Source organism: Megalopta genalis, chromosome 4 (genome assembly GCF_051020955.1).
Source record: "Megalopta genalis isolate 19385.01 chromosome 4, iyMegGena1_principal, whole genome shotgun sequence".
Taxonomy (NCBI): Eukaryota; Metazoa; Arthropoda; class Insecta; order Hymenoptera; family Halictidae; genus Megalopta; species Megalopta genalis.
Window position 1 is genome coordinate 27,964,613 of NC_135016.1, and position 21,376 is coordinate 27,985,988.

Genomic DNA, 21,376 nt, shown 5'->3' on the forward strand with positions numbered 1-21,376 from the left:
CAAAGTAACATTCCTGAGGTGGTATCGAATTCTAATGAGGGAATCGCCGGGAGGGTTGGGACAGCGAGACCGGGGATCGGATTTAGCGCGGTGATCGATGATCCCGGGCCGATCGGAAATTTCGAGCCCAGTTAGATAGCCGGCAATCTTGTGATATATCGGTTAACGATATTAAAAGCCGAAAAAGGCATGCATATTCAGAGCGGCGCGGCGCGGCGCGGCGCGGCGTTTACGTTTTATCTGATCGACGCTGGCAGCCGCCGCCAGGGAATCTTGACGCGCGATGTAAACCTGCCAGAAGTTGATGGATTGCGGGAACGCTCGGAAGGAGGTTACCTAGAGGAGGCCGGACCCCACCCACGGCGGCGTTACACACCGTCCCGGCGTCGGACTAATTTGAATTTAATAACGGGTTAAATTACTGTTTATTCGTTCGAGCTTGTACGCCTCCCGCGACGCGGCGACTCCCACAGGATGTTTCTCGAGGACACGAAGGTAACTCGCGCAACGCGCTCCAAACTGTGCTTCAGGGGGGAAGGAAGTTGTTTTCTGAAGCACGCCAGACGCATGGAGGCAAGGGGTTGTTGCCGCTTCGACGGCTACGAACGACCCGAATTTCGCGCTGCTACTTCCGACGAATTTCTATTCGAGAAAAACGCGCGGCTATTTCCGACTCTCGGCTGTAGCGCCGACAGCGTCTACGCGGATCTTCAAAAAAAAAATTCATGGAACACACATTTTAATAGGGAGCAGTACGCGGTTTTTCTTTAGGTTCATTTGCAGAAGCCGTTCATAAGGGAAATGAAACTTTGTTTACTCCCGACCTCTGCAGACCGTTTTATGAAAATTTCGTTTGCGCGAACTTCCGCGCGTCTGCTCCTAACAAAGTAGTTTCTGCAAACGTACATTCTTCGCGAGGTGGTGCATCGCGGCGTACGATGGGGTAACAAAGCTGCAGTTCAACTACTACTTTAGTGGACCTTTTATAGCACGTTCCATCGGCGGACAGTGGGATTTTATGCAAATTTGGATTTACTTGCAGACAAACTTCGGGCAATTAGGCTTCAAGCGTTATTATACAATATGCATGTTCTTTCCTTCTTGTATGGAATCTGCAATGTATCATACTGTTTTTCGAAGAGCTGTGCAAGTTACAAATGCACGAAAACTCGTAGACTCGAATGCCGCACAAATACATATATGTGTATCCATTTCTTTGAGATCAGCATTGACCATTTTATTGGGTTGTCCGGAAAGTTCGTGCCGATTTTTAGTAAGGTAGCGTAAGAGACCTGACTGAATATATCACAATTATTGAAAACGAATGACATGTGTACATATTCTAAAAGAGATAACTTCAGCCATATTTCGAAAAAAGCTTGGTTACGATTCGTTAATTTTTATCAGTTTTCTACACCTTAGAATATGGTGGCAAATAAAGTGCATTATAGGCATTTAATGCTTTTCTTTTTCCGAAAGGGCAAAAATGCCACACAAGCGGCAAATAAGATATGCGCTGTTTATGACAAGGATGCTGTAGCCGAAAGAAATGTCATTTATCAGTTTTCTACATCTTAGAATATGGTGGCAAATAAAGTGCATTATAGGCATTTAATGCTTTTCTTTTTCCGAAAGGGCAAAAATGCCACACAAGCGGCAAATAAGATATGCGCTGTTTATGGCGAGGATGCTGTAGCCGAAAGAACTGTGCGGAAGTGGTTTGCTCGGTTTAAAGCTGGAAATTTCGACCTTGAAGATCAAGAACGCCCAGGTAGGCCGTCCACCACAGACGAAGATATGATTAGATCAGAAATCGAGAATAACCCACGCTCAACATTACGTCAATTAGCAAGAATGCTAAATAAATCAAAATCAACCATCCACGATCATACTGTGAAGCTTGGCTCCAATATTTAAATGAGCTGCGTTTTAATTTTCCTAAAAAATCGGCACGAACTTCCCGGACAACCCAATATTTCGACGAATAAAAATGGTAAAAATACGGACTGTTAATGCATTATAAGCGGGACAGTTATTAATATTTTTCATAAATTTTGTTACATATTCGAAGGAAACTTCATCGAAATCCTAAAAATCCTCGTCAAATACTTGTTACCAAAATCATATTATCAGTTGTGAAAGTATTAACCCTTAGCGGTCGATGCCGCCACAATGGCGGCATTCGCAAGTCGTCGTAAAAGTTGGTGCCGCCAGTCTGGCGGCAAGATGTATGTAATTAAAATGGACTCTATATATCAAAAAATTTGTGTTCAAAATTTAAATATATTTTTAATTTAAACAGTGTACTTCCCAAAAATGGAGGAGTTTAGGAATGATTCTCAAGATATTGAGAGTAGTGATGATGGATTAGAATTTGAAGTACATAATGAAAATATGAACAGTGAAAGTGACAGTAGTGATGATTACATAGTTCCTCTTAAGAGACGGGAAGTACTAAGAATTGACAGTGATACGGAGAATAGCGAAGATGATGATTACTATTAAAGGTAGCAAAACAGTTTCAACGAATTCTGTGTTTTTTAATATTCATATATTAGGTCTACCGGAAAGTTCTGTCCGATAGTGTCACTTCAAGTTTCAATCCATATGCACATGTTGATTTGAGAGATATATGACTATCTCTCTTTATCATTGCATTTACACACATGTACTCTCCTAAATAAGCTGAAACAAAGATGTCTCGTGTTATTATTAAGTGAGACGCGATCGTGAAAACATGGCTACCGATGATAATGCCAGATCACATGCTGCTTTGGCGACTCGTCAGAAAATCGCAGAGCTAGGCTGGGAAATTCTGTCGCATCCACCATACTCCCCAGACCTAGCACCCTCCGATTATCACTCGTTTCTCTCTTTGCAAAACTTTTTACAGGAAGAAAAATTCAAACTAGTGTCAAACTTGATGTCAACCAAGCACTAGTCGAGTTCTTCGCCTCTAAAAATAAATCATTTTTTAAAAATGGCATTTACCAGTTGCCATCACGCTGGCAAGAAGTCATAAGTAACGATGGAAAGTATATTCTACGATAAATATTATTAAATGTATGAAAATTGTGTTATATTTCAATTCAAAAACGGACAGAACTTTCCGGTAGACCTAATATTTGCTTTAAATCACTAAGGGAGAAATAACGCCGAAAAGCTAAATTTGCTCCGACTAGCTGGCACTCCCATCAGAAAAATTTGCCGACCGCTAAGGGTTAATATTTGAGAATATTTTCTAAAAAAATGAATTCTGTCTAACTTCGCCGGTCTTCTTCTTCTGAGCGTTTAAGCAAAGCTCGGTCAACGCGCGCAGAACGTGTTAACCAGAAATGTGAAGTATGTGCGGAACATTCGAGGATTCGTATGCGAGAATAGTCGCGAGTTCGACAATTCGAGGGTAAAGGAGCACAGCGTGAAAAATGTAACGATCATCAAAAGCATCGCGTCGGCGAGAATATTCGCCGGACAGCGCGGAAGCGTAGGTCGGAAGGCAGAAATTTCCACAGCATGGTCAACGACACACGAGTCAATTTCATAATTGCGAGCCGCGCGGCGTGGCGCAGCGGCGGCCACGGCGCTCCGGCTGTCTCTTTCCGGAAGGTGTACCTTTCTCGGGTTATTTTCTTCTGCAGGCCGGGCGGGATTTACATCTCGTCAAGTCTGTCGTGGTTGCAACGAGGAGCAAAAAAAGCCCGGCCGAGGTCTCTGTTCACGGGCCGCATACACGTACCATCCGGCACACGTACACGCGTACCCTTCTGCAATCCCATGAGGATCGCCCCGTGGATGCTCCTGCAACCCTCGGCCATCTTTATTCTAGGACGGACAGGTCGAGAGGGTAGGCATCGGACCGTGGTAACTGGCAGCCCTAGAGGGAGCCGTTAAACCTCGTCCCTGCCCGGTGTACCTAGCTACGTTTTCCTTCTGATATACAACCCTGCAGCCCGGCCCGACCGCTCCGCTGATTCCGACACGAAGTTCGCTGCTCTCCGAGCCTCCGCTCTGCTCCGCTCCGCTCCGCTCCGCGCCGCAACGCTACGCAACGCGGCGGACCGCTTGTTTCCCCCGGAAACAGAGACGAAAACTCCAATGAGAAGTAAAGGTCGGCTGGCGGACCAGCTGCCAGGATAGCTGGAAGAATCACCGGCACCACCACGCTGCCACGCCGCCTGTCTTCGGTGAAATACGCCCTAGGATCTACTACTTTTCTACCGCGATAACCTTCGACTCGCTCCCTCCGTCCGTTATTAGCACCGCCACGACCTATGACGCCACCCCAAACTTTCGCCATTCTCGGCGAAACGTATCGCTGCTCCACGCTTTACGCGTCCTTTCTTCCAACTTTGCATTCGATTTCGTCAATTGTTGCGACCTCGAGTGTATACCTAAAACGCGTTGGAAAAAGTAAGAGATCACGAGTATACTGCTACTATAGTTGCAGTATACTACTTTTACTACTGCTTATACGAGTATACTACTTTTTTATTTGTTCGTTCTATTTCATCTTGGCATCCGAATATTCAAAACATCTCCAAATTTGCGAAAATATATTAGTTTTCAATGAAACTGCAATTTAAACAGCAAATTTTTAAGCATGACGAGTATGCTCGTTACAACAGACTTTCTTCGCGACGAGTATACACGTCGGAAACAGCTGACTGGTTAAACGAGAGTGATCTTTCACTTGGTGTGAACAGCTCCAAACAATAAAATAATAAATTTGTGTCTGATCCTTCGATGCGATATTATGTAAAATTATCGAGGCGGTCGTTGCTGGACTGTAGATTTGTGTGGAGTTTCTAATTTCTGCGTAGATACAAAGAGACACTGATTTATAAAATAAATAGTGTGCGCGTAGTCTTGAACTTGAATTGATCTACGACCATGTGAAATATGTTGGATAATAAAGATATCGAATCAATATTGATAACATTATATCAATCAATATCAATCAGCATTGATGCCTTTGTTTAGGGAAACGAAATACAGTAATATCTCTCTAACTGACGCTCAGATTGACCACTAAAATGGACAATTTGGGAAAAGGAGATACGATTATTATTGTCAAGAACTATAGAAACGAGCTGCGAGGCTCGAATAATCGTATTTTCTGTTTCCAAATTGTCCATTTTCGTGTACAATCTTAGCGTCAGTTAGGGAGACATTACTGTACTTACAAAACCACAGACTTTCTTCGCGACGAGTATACACGTCGGAAACAGCTGACTGGTTAAATGAGGGTGATCTTTCACTTGGTGTGAACAGCTCCAAACAATAAAATAATAAATTCGTGATTTAGAGTTTCTGGTTAATTTTCTGAACTCTCTGAAAATTCTGAGAACAAGACAGAGATACGCGAGAGTGTATCGCAAATAGTAATCTGATCTTGTGGAATAAGATTCGAGTTAATAGCATAGCATTGGCAGGATCCCTAAACAATTAATAATACGATTATCGCAACAAACCTCTCACATTTCACTGTATTATTAAAATATTATTTTCGAACGTGCTATCCGTTACACTTATGCTCAGACTGCAAATCTTCGTGCAAAATCAAAATTGGCTGTATCAACCACGTAAAGCTCAAGTTTAGGATTTGAAAGTTCATAAAAACGTCTGAATCTAACATAATAACTATCTGTGGATTTCTATGCAAATAAGTCAGTTGTGAGGAACAAAACTTGTATGAAAATTCTATGAAAATTCTATGAAATTGTTTCCTGGTTGAATAATTCGAACGAGCCGAAAATAGTAAAAAGGTATCCTTGAATTTATTCTGTGCCTTTTAGAGTCTTTTAAAGATTAATAAGTAACTTTCACCTGAACATTCTAGCACAGATGCCCAGTGGAGAATATTCGGATACGCAGAGGAGAAATCGCACAATTCGTAAATTTTTGACGAAGACAGCCGGTGGAAATTACTTCGGAAAGTAACCGGTCGTTATAGTGTTAGAAGAACAAGATTATGTTTGAGCAGCTCGCGTTGCTTTCATTAGGTCCTTCAATATTTGAGGCCGTCCGTTTGCCATCCTCTCTCGCCGGTCAACAGAGAAAAGCCCGCGAAATTGTACTAACGAGCACGGTTAAGATTGGATCGCGGGAGGGACCGTCGCGTCGCTATTCCCGTGGACCCGTAAGTTTCTCGAATAAGCGACGACGCGTATTTCAGACTATCCGCGGATACGTCGAGCGTTTTCAGCATTCCGTTCTGTGACAGAAAGCGAGTCGACCGATCGGATAATTCCTAATCCTTGTAAACCTAAACACGTAAGAAATATGCCGACTCCTACAGTTCGCAGAATCCAATAGCAGACACCTGACTCGCGAGTATAGTAATGTCTCTCTAATTGACGCTCAGATTGTCCACAGAAATAGACAATTTGGGAGGAGGAGATACGATGATTCGAGCCTTGCGACTCGTTTTTATAGTTACCGATTTTTAACCCTTTGCACTCGAAGCTATTTCAACCGTAAATCTGAAACAATTTTTCTGACTTACGGTATTTTTATTTCACATGAAAAAGTGCATCTTATGCATACGAGATTGACTCTTGTGACTCACACAACGGTTACGCTCTTAACTGTCTTTTTAAATCTAAACTTTGCTAATGTAAAAATTATTTTAAAACGTGACATCATAAATTCTAATGGTGCCTCGGAGTCAACACTCGAGTGAAAAGGGTTAACAATTATAAAAACGAGCCGCAAGGCTCGAACAATCGTATCTCCTCTTCCCAAATTGTCCATTTTTGTGCACAATCTGAGCGTCAGTTAACACGTTCCGTGCCGAGCTTTTTTTACTCGAATCTTCACACTTTGATATTTTACTAAAACTTGATGTATTACGTGCAATTATTAATTCTCGTACATATAACAACGTAACAAAAACTTATCAACGCCCATTCTTGCGGTGGAAATTGATTCTCCGGTTCTAAATTTCTTGTAAACAATTTGTTCAGTTCGCTAAGTAAACATGCAAGCGTGTACCATCGATGGTACACGTGGCACGGAACGTGTTAAGGAGACATTACTGTATTCTGCGCCGGGGCACGCCCATCTTCCAGATACAGTAGTGTTTCCCCAACTGGCGCTCAAATTATGCACAAAAATGGACAATTTGGGAAGAGGAGATACGATTGTTTGAACCTTGCAGCACGTTTTTATAGTTGTTGACAATTCGTAACTATAAAACTGAACCGCAAGGATCGAATAATTGTATCTCCTCTTCCAAAAATTGTCCATTTTTGTGGGCGATCTGAGCGTCAATTAGAGAGACATTATTGTAAACCATGGATCAATTCCGGTCATCCAAATCACACGAGCAATGTACTGTCCTATGTTACTACTGTACTACTGTTACTACTGTATGGAATTACTTACTTATTTACTACTATTTAGTTACTACTACTACACTTAGTTACTACTATAGTTACTACTACTTAGTTACTACTTAGTTACTACTATTTACGGAACCCGTCAAAATAACGGGACACTAATTTTTTAATTTACGATTATTCATATCCTAAAGATACATTTATGAGTTATTTATTCAATTTGTATGCTACTTACGGCAAATTTTACGATAACGCTTGCTAAAAATCAGAATAAATGTCTTATTGTTACTTTTATAAAGTAATATAAAACAGCTGTTTTTTGTGCGCCGTAATTATGCTCCGTAATTTACGCTCCCTCGCAGAAGTAAGGATTCTTTTCTATTGGCCCCAAATTAGCCGCCATACCGAATTTCCACGAAACGAGTTCGGCCGAATAAAAAAAAACAGCGCCTTCTGACTGCCGCCCATCTCTCGTGTGTGTGTGTGTGCGCGCGTGTGTATCATTTACGCGACCACGAACGAGCGAGGCGCGTGATGGAAATCAGGAGGCGCAGAGCAATCAAAACAAAGTGAAATAGACGCAACAATTATAAGATGCAAAAGTGTTGACTTTATCCGTAAAGCACTACCTTCAGATTCTTCCGATGAACACATGATTATTTGTTATTACTAATTACTAATTAGCATCTTGGTTGACTTTTCATTGCATTGTGCAGCAAACGTGCTGTACTATATACATATTTTTCATATTTATATTGTATCGCATGATATCCTACGCCTACGTTAACGTAAAACGATAAGATAATAAGTAAATATTAATATTTATTAATAATAAGATAAAATAAGATAATAAGAAACGAGAAAATGAAACGCTTTGCATAAACTAAATGACGCAAGGGGCGAGGGAGAAGGGGAATCGGTCGCCCGCTCTACCTGGCCACTTCCAATTTTTTATGATTCCAGACTTTTGTTTATCGTTATTGTTTTACTAATATTTATTGACTAAGTTACGCGCTGAACAAGCGACGTGATTAGATGAAGCGGGCGACCGATTTCTTATGTCATTCCAAGTAACAGCAAAACTTAAAAAAAAAGCATTTTGATCTTCATCTAGTGGACTAGTCCCTCTATCATTTAAAAAAAATTCGAGTCACTTAGTACAATTTAACCCCTTAATGCACAATTTAAAAAAAAAAACCGACCAAAAAGAATCAATTTTTTTTATCTAAGAAAATACATATTTGGACCTTAATTTCAATAAGTATTTAAAAAAGATCCAAAAATTACTAAAAATTCAATAAAAATAGTGGATAAATAATTATAGTGAATATTGAATCGCATTGCAGATCGAATTTTGTACCCATCGTACTGTTTTTCATATATTCGAATCTGAACATTTTAGCGACATAAGTTGCGACGCCGACCGTATATATACGGGTCTGCACATTTTGGCCAGTTTTGCACGCCCGTGTTAATACGTTTCTGCGCGTTAAGGGGTTAAAAAAAATTATTGTGTTTTAAAGGGCGTACGCTCAACTTTGCGAGTAACTGTATACGAATCGTTCCAAAATGTAGCATATCGTTCTTCAATCAAACGTAACAATTTACGAGAGAAAGCGAAAGAAAGATTGTTAACATATCGGTCTGACGACTGCGATCGCGTACGCGCGATACCGAGAAACGGAACGCAACGTATGAAACTGTAAACACATGAAAGGCTTTCGCCGGAAGGCTCGGGTAGGTGTTCGTGCGGATTAATCGGGCTCGTCCTGAGGCGTTCCGGCCTCCCGCTGGCCTCTTCATCCTTAATAAACGACGAAAGTCTAATGTACTTATCGCCCTCGCTAAATAAGCGGCCGCTCGGCGAGCACTCCTCGCCGTCAAAGAAATGTAAGCAGCTTATTTATTTCGTCGTTTGATAAATACCGGCAATTAAGCTTAAAGAGCGCGGCCGGAATGGCGGAGACCGCGCCGCGCTGGAGTGACGGAGAAATATAGAAAGAGAGAGAGAGCGAGAGAGAGAGAGAGAGAGAAAGAGAAAGAGAAAGAGAGAGAAAGAGAGAGAGCGAGAGAAAGGGAGAGAAAGAGAAAGAGAGAGAGAGAGAGAGAGAGAGAGAGAGAGAGAGAGTACTACGCGCTAGTAGGCGAGGGCTGGAGGAGAAAGAGAGAGGACGTCGATGGTGGATGGTGGCGCAGACGTTCGAGGATCCACGGACCCTCTTCGGAGCGGAGAGGATGGAGACGTCCAGAGTCGGAGGCGAGCAGAACGGTCGCGAGAGCGGAAGGCCGTAGGAAGCGAGGAACAGGTCTTTCCCTTCTTATCTGCAAGTTCCAATATAGCCGACCCCAGTTTTCCGTTCGCGCGAGGCCCTCGTCGCCTAGGTCGTCTTAATGCAATAAATGATCTCATTCCAGTGATAACTGTCTTGATATATCGCGCGCGGGAGGGGTCGAGCTCGCGTAGGAGGAGCAGCAAGCCGGAAGAGGACCGAACTTCCTTTCCATCGGGTCGTCTACCGGAGATCATCCCGACTCGATAGATAAGGGCCCCGGCCCCGTTTATCTGTCCGCTGGCCTATGCTCGTCTCCCTTTATCCGAGTCCGGCTGTTCGTCCTCGGATACGCAGCGATCTCGGTTGGTCTTCATAGTTGCCCGATTTGCGGCAAATTTCGGGTGGTCCGAGTTTCGCAATGTTCGACGGGCGCGTCGATGCCGATCGAATCGCGATCCGACAGCTTTCGGATTATGGCTCGGCCCATTCCCCGCGAGACTGCTTTGACCTTAATCGGCACTCGTTCCGCGAGAAAGTGGGCTAAGATTCCTCGGGGCAGTCGTAGCACTCGTACCTCGAGCAGTCGGATGATTGATGCGCTTCCGATTTGTATGTGTGTCAAGTTCGCCGCTGAGAGCTCGGAATGAGGTTCCGAGACTTGGGCGACATTGTTATCCAGACGGTGCTCTCCAGGTTTCATAAGGTTCTCGAGTACTTCGGTATTGCTCGAGTATTTGGATTCAGAAGTTTCGGTCAAATATCTGATATCTTCTGTCTGATCCTTCGATGCGATATTATGTAAAATTATCGAGGCGGTCGTTGCTGGACTGTAGATTTGTGTGGAGTTTCTAATTTCTGCGTAGATACAAAGAGACACTGATTTGTAAAATAAATAGTGTGAGCGTAGTCTTGAACTTGAATTGATCTACGACCATGTGAAATATGTTGGATAATAAAGATATCGAATCAATATTGATAACATTATATCAATCAATATCAATCAACATTGATGCCTTTGTTTAGGGAAACGAAATACAGTAATATCTCTCTAACTGACGCTCAGATTGACCACTAAAATGGACAATTTGGGAAAAGGAGATATGATTATTATTGTCAAGAACTATAGAAACGAGCTGCGAGGCTCGAATAATCGTATTTTCTGTTTCCAAATTGTCCATTTTCGTGTACAATCTTAGCGTCAGTTAGGGAGACATTACTGTACTTACAAAACCACAATGTCTCAACGAACCAAAGTCACTTTCCTTAACCTATTAAGATAAAAGTACCTATTATGGAACACTTTTCAGGGGATAAATGCCTGTTCCAAAATAGAGACATTGAATAAGAAAAACGGATACCAACTGTACCATAAATCGGGACAATGTAAATATATATATTGTTGCGAATCACTCCGTTTCTCTCGGGTCACGGCATTTTATTTACAATAAAGAATTTAAACTATAATACAACTCAATACAATTATATTTCATTTCTTTCAATTTGAAATGTTGCTCGTTCGACGGTCCGATCTCGACTCCTCGATTGTGCGTTGGTGACACATTACCTTGGCAACCCCTATCTTCCATTATTTTTTAAGGAGTTGCTCACAACAGGGCAGTTTCACATTACAGCGACTTGATTTGGACAAGTCGCCATAACAATATGTATACAAGATGTCCCATAATTATGTTAACACTTGGAAAGGGGTGATTCCTGAGGTCATTTGAAGCAACTTTTTCCTTAGCGAGAATGCAATCCGCGGCTTTGTTTACGAGTTATTAACGAAAAACAGTGGCCAATGAGAGACGAGATCAGCTGGCGCGGGGCGGTCGGGCCAATTAGCGGATCTGCGCGACAGCTGACCTCGCCTCTCGTTAGTCAGTGTTTTTCATATATTGCTTGTATAAACAGGTGTACACTGAGTAATTTTAAACGTTATTACATCGAAACGAGCAGTTCGTTAACCTCGGAAACGCGATTTAATAGAAAGGAAACATTGTGACGCACGTGATGCGACATATACCGAAATGTTCGTAACATTCACATCATTGCCAGTTGGCTGGATGGGTGAGTCGCCCAGCTACGAAACCATTACGATAACGGCGCTGAATCATGGGAAAATAGGTTCGTTATCTTAACCCTTAGCACTCCGAACCATTCTGGACGTTGGCTACCAGCTACTCAGCGCCACTTTTCGGCAGAAACGGGCATTTACAGACCCACGTATTATTTAGTATGGTTTTGGAACTAACTAACATATTATAATGATATTGGACTTATATGTATTTGGCTGAAATCGAGAAATTTGCAAAAAAATTAATATTTTATTTTTTATAATTTTGTTTTGTTGTTGTAATCGCTATCTATGCGAACTCTTTCTCTCGTCGCCTTGTTGCTTGGACGATATCGCTATCACAGCTATCAAAACGATAGCCTAACTGTAGAAGAAAACCTTCTACATATTTGTAGTAACATTTCTGTGTAACATTTCTAACATATCTGTATAAACGTCTATCTGGAGCTCATCTTCACTACTACTTGTTGTCATGAGACTCATTCGTGTTTGAACGTTTTGCCATTGTTCTAATAAACAATATGAATAAATACATAGGTTGAAAATTTCTAATTGTTATTACTAACTCACAAGATGATGTTTACCAGAAAAACTTTTACCAAACAATTTATTTACCAAGAGAATAATCACTTTTCCGATTTTCTCACTCGTTAGATCTATCTATACCGCTTCAAACCAGACCGAGTTCAGCTTTGAAAATCTTTTCCTCCAGATTTTATGATTATAAATCTCACTGTACAGTGCGTGCTATGTTCGCATACCGACCTTTCTTCTACAAACTTGCCTTATCGCTCTTTTCAAGTGGCGCCTTTGAAGTGCTCGGACCGTCGTGAGCACGCCTCTCACGTTCTCGTCGAATCCCGCTGACATTTCTTGTATATATCTTAGTAATTTTACTATATTTTGATTCGATTTCTTGTGCCATTTCAAGAGAAAACTTCAGGGAAACATGCATGTCTCAAAAAGTTGCGCTGGAATAACTCAATTCCCCGTAATCACTAATAAACTTTAATGTCCCACGAGAGGGGACATCCGAATGATATGCTAGAATTCCGTTGTCCCACGAGAGGGGACAGCGGATTGCAAAGGGTTAAACATCCTAGCGTCTGTACCACCAGGTGTCCCAAGATCGGACTTGGAGCCGCTGATCGCTTAGCAAACGGAATCTGCTTTCCAGGGAAGTTGTCGTGGTTTTTGTAGACAGCATGGTGCACACACGCAAGAAGATCGGGCATTGTGGCTCGCGAGGAGATCCAGGGGCACGCTCCCTCGTAGCAGGCGTCCCGTGAACGAACTGCAAGGGTGTAAATCTGAAAGTTGGCTAAACTGTCTACTCTCCCGGGTCGAGCCGGGTTTTGCACCCTCGTCTGCCTTCTTCTCGGTTCTATTCAGAGCCGTTTGCCCCCGAGGCATCGCCCGTGATCGTCCCGTGGCCCACCCTCGAGCCGGTCGCGTCGTGTCGCGTCGTGCCGGTTCCTCGAGGCCAAGTGGAAGTGGCCGAGAAAATCGGAAACGCGTCGAACGAGGCAGCGCGCGGCCAAGTAAGAGAAACGACCGGCAAATTGGAACTTTTTATTACCGCTTCGTTTCCAATTTTACACGGAATCACGTCTCTGAAACGTACCGACCAATCCATTCATCGGTCCCTAACGCGATTCGCGGCGACGCGACGTGCGTCGACGCCTCCGGCGAAATAAGCTGCGAGTGTCGACGCCGAGATTGCAGGCGATCAGTCCCGACAACCCGGGAACCGTCGCAGGCACCCCGATCGATCAATTTTTCGATGGCTTGTAGCAACGCGACATTTTCAACGACTGCTCGCTGAAGTGTTCATCGTCGGTCTAATCCAACCGCGTGACTTTTTCTAACAGAGTCGAGCAACGTTTTAGTCGGATGACGGATAAGAGCTAAGGATTAGCGAACAAAATCTTATTCGACGTCGAATTCGTTATCGAATATCGAATCGAATAAAAATTCGTCTGGATAACGAGTTATCTGATATTCGAACAAGGATTTATTTGTACAGCAATTAATTCGGAAAATAATTCGTTTCTCCATAGTTCATTGATTAATTTCTTCCATGTTAATTTTTGCAATTAACTTTCCTTTCAACTGCCGCATCGGAATGTTTGAAATGTTTGAAATCAACGATTTCAAGGAATTCTGTTCACAAAAAATTACTTAGTTATTATTATTCGTATAATTTTACAATCTCTATTCGAATAATTTATTGGAATAAAGAAGGAGAATTATTCGAATAAATAATCAACTAAGAAGAATTCATTCTTTGCTTCTATTTATTTTTAAAAAATCTGCAGTCTATTTATACCATCTCGGAGCGAGCAAATCAGAAGAGAATGATCGGGAAGATCTTGATTTGCATTTGGAGACGCTGCGATACCCTCTTAAAAAATGGTTGAACATTGCACGCGACAGTTAGAGAGCATGGATTGAATATGAGGGCGATAACGAATGACACAGAGGTCCGTGTGCTCGTATCGCGCGAAGGGTTGGCAGCGTGCAACCCTAACGCGTCCTGCATGTACGATGAAACCTAAACCATCGGGCGAACAAGCCCGGACGCAGCCGCGCGTATGTATTTGCAAATATTCGAACACAAAAGTCGCGGATTCTGCAGCTTTTTTTAAATAGTTTCTCGTCACAGAGAGTCGACGGAAAATTTGTTTTCGATTTTAGAATCTTTTGTGCTATCGAACGCGATGCGCGAGCGTGGCCGACAGTGTGCGAGAAATAAGATCAAAAATAATAGTTTAACAAAGAGAAAAGTATTATCGGGGGAATCGTGGCTTGTGAACACGAAATCGAAGAAAACGGAGTATGGATTTTTCAATTCGATAATTCTTTCGCAAAGAAATAATTTTTTTTAATAAAGAAAATGGAAGTTGGAAATTTTTTTAATTTCTACATATATATTTTCAAAATAATAATTAATATGTAATCGAAATAAATAATAATTTCAAAATATATATTTTCACAATTGAATCTAAAAAATTACAGGTACTTGGTATTCAGCTAAATGGTCCTCCACAGCTGAAATCGACGAAAAACGAATTATCGTATTCCGTTTCATAAGCGAAAAAATCCAGCGCAGAAATAGTACGAATCCTCGACAGACTATGAAAAAAGTTTATCGTTTTCAACAGACGTTGGACTCCTGAGGAGGAAACAGCGCCGAAAATTCGACGACGCATTTTTATCCTCGATGCAAACGCATCGCCGGTAATACTTTCATTACACGGCGAGCAAACCCGGGGCTAAATCAATATCGCGACGCGATATTGACGAAACTGGGAATCTTTATTAGATTGTGAATCCTGTTTTACGCAACAATGCCGAACGAACAAGTTTTCTGATATTTACCGTGCAAACGTGCACGCCAATTTCTATCGCTGTAATATTACAGGAACGATAATAATATACACGCGATTTCCATATTTCCATTCGCGTTACAATATGAATATTATCGTCGATCGCATTATTAAAAATCGCCCGGCGGCCAATTAATATCGCCGTCGGACTCATTACGGCGGTCAGAAATTGCAGTCGCGTACGCGTCGATTGCTCGTCACGCCGAATAGTCGTCGATATGCGGTAAGAATTATTCGTCGCTATTCCATCGTTCGTACGCTCGCGTCTTTTTATTGTTTCCAGGCAAATAAATTAAGCGCGAAACTGTAAGTGATACGAAAATTAATCTGAGGATAATAATTTGATCGCGAGCTTTATGGATAATGTGTAAGATTGAAAGAATTTGAGAATATACAGTGGAATCTCGGTTATCCAAATCTTCGATATTTGAATTCGCTATCATTCATTCATTTATTTATTTATTTATTTATTGAATACGTAAAGGAAGTTACACATTAGTTATAAAATCACGAAAAGAGAAAAGTGCAGAAATTTAGAACGACTTGATGCAAAGTTAAAACAGAAAAAGGAAATAAGATAACCGCAATTCCTTAAACTTATATGACAAATCACTACGGACTATAATAACGTTGCCAAATAAAATAAAATAATACGCCATATTATCTAAACACGTTTCACGTGTACATAAATACTGCGATCTAATGCGATCCAGATGCAATAAAATTTAGTACCTACTAATTAGGTAATAATTGCATAGCCTTACATAGCCTAATGACATAATCTTGCGTGATAAGCATACCGATTACAGTTATTTTTACAGTTATTACGGTACAGTTGTTTTTCCTGAAAATGTCAAATTTCGCCTATATCATTTATTGCTACGTCGATGCTAAGGTTCGACAGAGTCGGTCAAGCGTGTGATGCGACACGTGCGCAGCTCGCCGAATTCTCGGAAGACAACACAAAGTGGTCTGTTTTGGGTGTGAGTCAGGCAAGAAAAACCACGGAGCTACAAAGTACATGATAACTAGGTACGTGACCGTCGAATCGTAATATCAAGCGTGTGATGCGGCACGCGACACAGCTCACCGAATTCGCGGAAGACAACACAAAGTTGTTTGTTTGGGCGTGAGTCAAGTAAGAAAAACCGTGGAGCTACAAAGTACGCGATAACTAGGTACGTGATAATTAGGTACGTGACCGTCGAATAGAGATATATGGCCTCCGAATTGCCTCCGAAGTGTGGCAAAAAATTAGAAATAAGAAAGTTAAGTCATCGTTTCTATTCTCGCACAGCAGCGTGGCGCGTTTACCGTGTGAACAATAAATTCTCCTCAGAATACCAAATTTTGGGGTGCTGTGAATTTCTCTGTGCTAGTCCTACGCTTATATAATTTATTGCTACGTCGATGCTAAGGTTCGACAGAGTCGGTTAAGCGCGTGATGCGGCACGCGACGCAGCCCGCCGAATTCTCGGAAGATAATACAAAGTGGTCCGTTTTGGGGTGTGAGTCAGGTAAGAAAAACCGCGGAGCTACGAGGTACGTGATCGATACTGGGTACGTGACCGACGATTTGTGACAAGTGGCCTTCCGAAGTGCCTTCGAATCGTAGCAAAAAATTAGAAATAAAAAAATTAACCCTTTGCACTCGAGTGGTGACTCTGAGGCACCACTAAAAAATTGTTATATCACGTTTCAAGATAATTCTTATATCATCAAAGTTTAGATATAAAAAATTATTAAGAGTCTAACTGTTGTATGAGTCAGAAGACTAAATTTCATGCGCATAAAATGCACTTTGTCATGTAAAATGGAAATACCATAAGTCACAAAATATTAATTTGGATTTACAGTTAAAATGGCTTCGAGCGCAAAGGTTTAAGTCATCGTTTCTATTCTAGCATTACTGTGTACGGTGAAGTCTCCCTAATTAACGCTCAGATGGTGCACAAAACTATTCATATCAATGTACACCGGCATGCTGGTCGCTGCCATTTTTATCGACTGCTCCGAGTTTCTATAAAAATGAACCGCGAGGCTCGAAGAATCGTGACCGCGTATCCGACGATTACCGTTTTCAATTCCGAGGTCCGAGCCTTCCAGGGAGAATTTACCGTACCCGGGGGGTTGAGACCAAACGAGGTTGAGAACCACTGGCCTAGAGCAAAAACAGTAATCCCCCAAGAACAAGAGCTCCAACAACAAGAACTTCTCGCACACGGTTCTCCGGCAGTTCTCCCATCCGAAGAATCGAAACGAAAAATTCGCCGGAAAATCGGAAGTTCGGCAGGAGCCGTTCTCGAGGTTTCTAATTCCAGGAGCGCCGGAGGCCTCGTGCAATTTCTCGGGGCCATTCATCGAGAATCAGGAATCGCGGGTTCCCAGAGGCGGTCGGATGGCGTCGCGAGCACAGAGCTTGGCGCGGCGCGGTGGTAGGAGGCTAGGTAGCAGCCGCGCCACCGCGTCTGCGAAGTTTAATTATCCCGGCCGCAGGTGAGGGTGCCGTGGATCCACTTACAGCACTGGCCGGCCGGCCAGGTTACGATTGAGCAATTATACTTCTCCGGTCGTCTGTACATGTGTCTGCGGACTCGAACACGCGGAGGTTCTCCTCCAGCCACACAAAGGGAATCACGGTACTCGACGTCGAACGTCTCGCCGTCGAACCGCGCCGACGACACCGCGCAGCGGGACAAACGGCGAATCTATTAGATGGGAAAGAATCCTACACCAAGGCAACGCTATTTATGCTAACTTTTATACCCTCGATGTACACGGGAGTTAGTTGATTAGTTAGTTATTTTTTGATTAGGTGTCCAAGAGTACAGTGCAGTAATGTCTCTCTAATCGACGCTCAGATTGTCCACAAAAGTGAACAATTTGGGAAGAGGAGATACGATTATTCGATCCTCGCAGTTCATTTTTATAGTCACGAATTGTCAACAACTATGAAAACGAGCTGCAAGGCTCGAATAATAGTATCCCCTCTTCCCAAATTGGCCATTTTTGTAGACAATCTGAGCGTCAGTTAGGGAGACATTACTGTATTCCTATTTTTCCACCATATGAACGGGAGACTTTAAAAATTTTCTAATTGCGAAATTTTTTAAACAATGTTCGATTATTAACCCTTATTGGACGTCAGATATTCAGGCCTAATGTATGCATAATGTCACGTGGACGCGATAAGGGACGTCCGATAAGGGTTAAAAATGATTGATTTTTATTTATATATGTTATTCATACACAGCATTTACAAAGTGTAAGATTTAATGGAACACAGACAAAATGAATACGTAATCGAGAACATAATATAAATAGGATTCGTGATATGCAGGGTGTCCCAAAACTATGGTATTTCCGAGAAATGAGAGATTCCTGAGGTGATTTGAAGCAACTTTTTCCTTTACAAAAATTTTCTCCGAGGCATCGTTAACGAATTATTCATGTAAAACACTGACCAATGAGCGGAACCGGCCGCCGCGCGGCAACCAAGCTCGTCTCTCATTGGTCACTGGTTTTTGTTAATAACTCGTAAACGAAGCCGCGGATTGCAATTTCGCTAAGGAAAAAGGTACTTCGAATAACCTCAGGAACCTCTCATTTCCCGGAAGTACCATAATTTTGGGACACCCTGTATAACGTAACGCAATGTAACATAATACAGTGAAATATCTAAATATAACATTTTATATAGCGAAATAAACAAACCATTCACTGTGACTGGAGCTGTCGCATTTCATTTCGGAGATAATCATAGAGGAAGTACATAATTCGATACTGACAATGAATAATTAGTTTCATTTGGTAAATGTTTATCACGATGATAAGTTGGTGCAACAGCGAAAGTTTCGCAGTCCATAAAATGAGCCGTTTATTTTGAAAGTGGCATAAGTCACTTTGTTTTGAAGTCGATATATTTAAGGGTTTGCGTTTTAACACGTTTAAAAATATGGATGCTAACTTTCGAGAAGATTTACTTGTATTTGTTATCTCAGGATACTGATATTTTTCTCAGTATAAATAATTTCGTATAAACATTAAAAAATCACCACTTTTCATTACGGTAAAGTGACTTAAACCCCATCCAAAATAAATAGTTTAGAAAAATGACTGACATATATTAATTTTGTCCGACGTATTTTACTGAAGGACATTTTACTTGAAAGGACACCGATTTATTAAAATTGTTGAATAAATTACATATATGAGCCGTTTATTTTGAAAGTGGCATAAGTCACTTTTTTTTCTTTTTTTTTTTTTAAATGAAAAGATACCGTTCAATTGTAATTAGTGTTACCATTAACTCGATTTTTTTGAAAAAGTGACTTATGCCACTTTCAAAATAAACGGCTCAAACGTAGAAAGACGTGTATTTACGACTTTCGTACATATTGATACACTTGTGAGGGTGTATATATATACATGCGCCTTTCGTAATCAAAAGGTTAATAGATATCATCGGTCTCGGTAAACATTCTGAAACAAGCATAAACAAAAGATACATCTATTTCCTGACATACGACTTTTTTCCCACCTAGATTGCCCGCTTGTCGCACCGCGCGACGACGACGGGCGTCTTCGTCTGCCCACGCCCTCGTGCTCGAGTAATTCGCTTGAATTTTGATTTTCAATAAGAGGGAACGCACGCGGCCGAGACGCTGCCTGTGCAGCCGTCGCACGGGACGAGAAAGACGACGATAGAGATAGAGACAGCGAGACAGCGATAGAGGCAGAGATAGAGACAGAGCCATGGGGTACAGGGTGCCGCGAGGGGGTGGCTGGGGCCCCGGCGGAGACGCGCGTTGGGATTTAGCTTCCGTGTACAGCTGTACCGTGCCGAGGGTTTGAATATGCATGATGCATGGGCATTAAAGCCTGCCATCCTCCGCCACCTCCACCAGCTCTGCCACCTCCGCAGCGTCCACCACCCCCGCGCGTATGCAAATAGCGGGCCACCGCCGCGCTGGTACCGGTTCCGCTGGCTCGAACACCGCAGCCAGCAGCCAGCCGCACGCTGGCTGCCGATGCACGCGAAACGCCAAATTTCTGCGCCCGTGAATTTTTTTCCTCCGCCATCATCCCCTCCCCACTTGTCGTCCCCGCGGTGTCCGGTCTTTTTTTTTTGTCATAGTTTATTTTATTTTGTTCCGTCTCGTTTCGTTCTGTTTTGTTTTCGATCGCGAGGCGGCGCGTCGCTGTTAGGGCAAATCGGTGAAGGTTTTGCAGCGGGAAATCTGTCGGCCGACGGAACGGGAATGTCAATTGATAACGTTCCGCCTCCGGAACGATGTTTCCGAGCGGCGTCGAGGATGGGTTTTTTGACGCCAATGCGCGTCAACGAGCGAAACTATTTTTAATGAAACGGCAACTCTCGGGTCCGTGGTTTCTGGATAGACTCGACCGGTCTCTCGCGGGCTGGGCAAATACTGGCTATTCGTGACCGTGTTTTTTGTTCACTTATATCGTAGAACGCGATCGCAGCCGCGCCTAATTGATTAAGCGAACTATTTAATTCGATGCATTTTTGGTGGCCAGACGTCGTATCGAGAATGAGCGACGATATTAACCGTTCGAGTCCCAAGCAGCGCGATCGCGCTGTTCTTTGATCGTTCTTGCGATTTTATCTTCAAAGATGGGCATTATTCTTCTCCGCAGTTGAACGATCTCCGTCGCTGCTGCACGGATGGATTCGAACTTCTTTTTTTCCGCGATATATCGCGAAAGAGAACTCTTGCTGGATTCTAGATTCGAAGCTGGAATTACTCCGTCCGATCAGCAATTTCGTCGTGCATTTAGTCGTCGTTATCGCACGTTTCTCTCATTCGTAGAAGATAAAATATTCAAATATTTGTCGAAGATAAAATTAATGCGCGAAAAGAAAAATATTAAATCGTCTTCGAAGCGAAGATTGGAAAGTATCGGATGTATTTAATATCCTGTATATTAAAGTTTGTTACAGTTCTTGGTTTTTTAACCGTTCGAGTCCCAAGCAGCGCGATCGCGCTGTTCAGATCTTGTGTCGCGATCAAACTTTAGCGACGCACGCACATCGCACAGCTGCTTTTTCTCATTCTTTTTCTTTTTGTTCTGTTTGTCAATCTTGACGAGCGCTAACGCGCCGCTTGGTTCTCTTCCCAATCGATTAAGACAAGCGCTATCACGCTGTTCGCCATTTTTCGACCGCGTTTTCTGAATAACCCCTGGAACTGAAACGGTTAAAAAGAATGAAGCATGTAGCTTGGAAAATTCAACGAAGAACCGTCGATCTCCCGAACAGCGTACCACTGATTATAG

At 42.4% G+C, this 21,376-nt stretch overlaps 1 protein-coding gene across 2 annotated transcripts in view; it reads right to left on the reverse strand.

The window, feature by feature from the left end:
* Sema2a (Semaphorin 2a) overlaps nucleotides 1-21,376 on the reverse strand; it is a 489,458-nt gene that overhangs the window by 176,746 nt on the left and 291,336 nt on the right. The window lies entirely within an intron of this gene.